Below are 4686 nucleotides of genomic sequence, written 5' to 3' on the forward strand. Positions count from 1 at the left end.
AAGAACTGGGGTGTTGAATGATTCAGTCTTTATACTCCCCACTTAATTTTTAATTCTGACTTTTGACAAGGTCATCCAGTCATGTAGCTCAAAAAATAAAAAAAAATAGTAAAAAGATAAGTAGCAAAAAAATATTTTTCTTGTTCTAATTTCCATACCCTCCAAAAACAAAACTTGTAATCATTGTTAGTGGTTTCCTGTTTATCCTTCATGGGATATTTTTATTCATATAAATGAAAATGTTTTTTCTTTTTTAAATAAAAAAGTCATTCAATTATACATACTGTTCTGTGCCTGCTTTTTCTACCTTGAACATATACCTTATAGTTCCTTTCATATTTGAATATAAAGTGCTCATTTATTTTTTTCAGCTTTCTAATATTCTGTTATATGGCTATGGCATGATTTATTTAACCAGTCCCCTACTGATGGACTCATAGATTGTTTATAACTTGCTATTATTAGAAACAACACTGAAATGAATAACCTTGGGCATTCATTTCTTTGTATATGTGTGAGTATATATATATAAATATATACATCTATGCATAAATTCCTAGGAGTGGAGTTTCTCATTGAATTATTCTGAGTCAAAGGGTAAATGCATTTATAATTTTGATAGTAGTTGCCAAACATATACAGGAAAGTTGTACCAACTTTCATCTCATGAGCAAGGCATGATACTTGAGACCCCCTTGCCCCACTCAGCCTCACTAGCACAGGGAAGTTATCAAGGTGTTTGACTCTAGCTGCTGTGATTAGTGAGAAAATGGCCACACATGTGTTGTCTACCCTTTCCTCCCAGCTCAGGGCTCACTTTCATAGTGAAGACATACTCTAAACTCATTAAATGTGCCTGTCTTTGTGATTTGCAAGAGAGAGCAAAGAGCATCTTAATGAAACTTGGGAGGAAACTAAATTTAGAGCTACTGCAAACACAAAAATAATGAAAGCAAACCTAAAGATGTTAGAAGTGTGGTCAGGAAATTTGAAAAATGAGCTATAGCTCGGAAAGCAAGCGATTAACGAAGAATATTGTTAAGATGCAATCAAAGTGTAAGATGGATGGGGTGACGGAGGCATGGGTGGACTTCTTCAAATGAGGCCACATTTTCCTAAGAAGGCTGGATTGGTCACTGGGCACTGAACACACTTGCAGACACAATTGATAAACACTGTTGCAAGTCATTGCAAACTCTGAAACAGTTTCTTCATCTTTGAAATGGGAATTTTTTATGAGTAGAGGTTTTTTATTGGGCAGTTGTGAGGGTTAAACAAGACAACGTGAGAGAAGACTTAGAGTACGACTGAAACACAATGTTTTATCATCATAAGGCACAGAGGCAATCTGAGAAGTCAATTATGCATCTGGGGCCCTCATATGCTCAAACCCCTTGAGTGTTCACAAAATGTTCTAGGTGTGTAGTAGAGATCAGGTCACTTTCAAGAAGCATTTTTATTCGAGCATTTTTGGCAATTACCGAGAGCTATCCAGGAAAAAAAAGGATTATGAATTTCCAAGATACTGAGTGAATTTCCATAATACTTATGTGTTATGATTTCTTTTCTCACTTTAAATAGATATGCACGTCGTACCTAATGTTATGTTGATAATTTTGTTTTCTTTTTCTTAAAGAGAGTCTCCATAATTGTGTGTGTTCCCATAAAATTTAGACCTGCTGTTGATGAATCACTCTTATTATTATAATCAGAGGATTTAGGGGGAGGCAAATGATGTCTTAGTTTTGGAAAACATAGATTATAGACATTAATAGCTGGCCTAAAGTTGTCAGTGCTTCCCCCCAGCCCTTTTCCTCTTGCTTCTCTGCTTTCCTCCTCTCTTTCTTTTCTTATTCTCTTATTTCCTCCCTTTCTTTTACACACTTGCTGTTCCAGACACTGTTCTGAGTGCTAGAAAGGTCAAATCCCTGTTGTCATGGATCTTGACTTTTGATTGAGGCAACAGACAAGGTCAAACACCAATAATGCAGTTTTGATGGCAGCAAGTGCTGGGAAGTAAAACAGAACAGGGAGATATGAGATGGCAAGTTGGGAGTGTGGGATATTGAAGCCAAGTGGTTCCTCCAAACCATTTTTTTTTTTCTGAGTCAGGGTTCAGCTCTGTCACCCAGGCTGGAGTGCAGTGACACGATCATGGCTGACTCACCACAGCCTTGATCTCCTGGGCTTAGGTGATCCTTCTGCCTCAGCCTCCCAAGTAGCTGATACTACAGGTGTGTGACATCATACCTGGTTAATTTTTTTATTTTTTATTTTTTGTGAGATGAGGTCTTGCTATGTTGCCTAGGTTACTTTTGAACTCCTGGACTCAAGTAATCCTCCCACCTTGGCCTCCCAAAGTGCTGGGATTATAGACATGAGTCACCACACCTGGCTTCCTACAAGCCTTTTGAAAGTGATGATATATATTTTATGATGGTTATGTTAACTACCCTGATTTAATTTCTATACATTATATATATATTATATTTATGAAGCATCACCATGTACCCCATGAATATGTACAATTATCATGTCAACTTAAAAAATGAAATGAAATGAAAAAAACAATAAGGTGGTGACATTTCAGTTCGGCCCTGAAAGGCACAGCGAGCAGGAGCCAGTCTTGGGGGAGGGTAGGAGAGTTCCAAGTGCAAGGCCACCAGGTGACAGGGGCTCCACCTGGGTGAGGGACATGGCCAGCCGCATCAGGGAGGAGGTGGATGAGAGGTCTGGGTGAAGTAGAGTTCTAGGCAGTGGTCATTGTTTGCTCTGGCCAGGAGTTTTGATTTTTTTTTTGCAGTCTTTATGGTTTTATTTAAACACAAATAAAACATGCACATGAGCTGTCTATTCATTTTCTTCACTGTGCAACCTGGCATTAAGATTAGTGACTCTGATGGGCTGCTCTTTCCATGACAGCTTTGTGGTTCTTGGAAGAAACGCTGTGCACAATCTCGGCATAGTAAGATGTATTGTCCATCAGCAGTACTTCCAACTCCTTACATTGTAGACCAGGAATTTCCAGAAGACACTGGGCAGCATGTGCTTTGTTTTCTTGTTGCTCCTGTAGCCAACGCTGGGCATCACAATCTGACTCTTGAATCTTCTACGTACCCTGTTGTCAATACCCCTGGGTTTCCACCAGTTACGCTTAATCTTGACATATTGTTCTGACTGGTGTCGGGTGATCTTGGTCCTCTTTTTGATGATCTTATGTTTCACCAGGGGTCTCAGGGTAGCCATGATTGATGGGTAGGAGATGGCTGCCTCCTCTGTAGACAGCAATGAGGAAGAGAGGGGAAGGTCAGAAGTTTAGATTTTATTCTAAATATTATGGGGCACCATTGCAGGATCTAAATGGAGGGATAAATATTTATACAGAGAAATTATAGGTACACTGAGAAGAAAGCAATTGTTCATGGGCGTTCCCATGGGTTCCTTATGAACAAGGTGTGCAAGCCATTTTATTTCCTTTCTTTATTTATAGTATTTATGCAAGTAAGAGATTGAGAAAATTCCACAAACATTGTGGATCACGTTTGGAAATGCATTTAATGAAATAACTCAGAATAATCAAAGTTGAAGTAGACTATAATGCTTTGCAGCAAATTTGCACCTGTTTGGACAACAGATTGAGGTCAAGATACACTGGAGTTCAGAGAGTCTTTCTTATCAGAGTTCTGGATAACCAATGCTGGAGAGAAAAGCTAACAAACTTGATGATAGGAACTGAATGATAAAATAAAAATAAATGCACTTAAAATGTATTACCTTTTAAGACAACGATTTATGAAGTATAGCCTTTTAATTTTGCTGTGTAGATCTGTCCATATTTAGAATTCTTTCCTACCTGGCACTTGAAAATGGCTATCTAGATTTCTTTTAAAAGGTAAAAGTGGAAATTAAATTGGTTTAGAAATATCCTTAGAAAGAGAATCCCAAGTGAGACTGAAAGACACTGAATGAGGCAATTTTTTTTGCTCAAAAACAGTGTTTATGGCATGGTAAAAATTAGTGTTGGTTGGTTACAAGCAATAGAAACCATTTTGTTAGCTTATGAAAGAACAGGATTTTTTGGGAGGCTATCAGGCAATTCACCAGACCGAGGGAAGCCAGGAAGCCAGGCTCGGCATAGAGAAACTCAATCACGACAGCCACATCAGAGGATCTTGCTGTTGGGAGGAGGGCAGGCTCTATGAAGAGACCTGACTGGGAAGACTTTCCTTTTGGAGTTTCCCCAGATAGCTCTGTGAAGCCTGGCTTGGGGAGTGTCCTATTCTTGGCCAGGTGAGGGCAAGGTATATGTGAAACACGGGCCCACCAGATGGATTCCCTACAGGAAAGGTGATCACTGCAGAAAATCAGGGTACTTTCCTGAAAGACAAAAGACTGAATGCTGGCCAGCACCCCCAAAGTCCTATTTAAGCATTTTTAGCAACTAGATAGCTTCATTGACAGTCTTTCTGCTTTTTCAATATTCATTTATTTATTTGGGAAGGTGCAGATTTAGTGTGCATTTTATTTTATTTTTTATATTTTTTGAGTTAGAGTTTCACTCTGTTGCCCAGGTTGGAGTGCAGTGGCATGCTCATGACCACCCCAGCATCGACCTGCTGGGCTCAGGCAATCCTTCTGCCTCAGCCTTCCAAGTAACTGGAACAATAGGCGTGTGCTACCACGCCT

General features: G+C 39.2%; 1 pseudogene; it reads right to left on the reverse strand.

The window, feature by feature from the left end:
* Positions 1 to 2850: 2850 nt before the first annotated feature.
* LOC103272748 lies at positions 2851 to 3246 on the reverse strand (annotated as a pseudogene).
* Between the last annotated feature and the right edge of the window lie 1440 nt (positions 3247 to 4686).

Source organism: Carlito syrichta, unplaced genomic scaffold, assembly GCF_000164805.1.
Source record: "Carlito syrichta isolate Samal-C Ts95f unplaced genomic scaffold, Tarsius_syrichta-2.0.1 Scaffold313194, whole genome shotgun sequence".
Taxonomy (NCBI): Eukaryota; Metazoa; Chordata; class Mammalia; order Primates; family Tarsiidae; genus Carlito; species Carlito syrichta.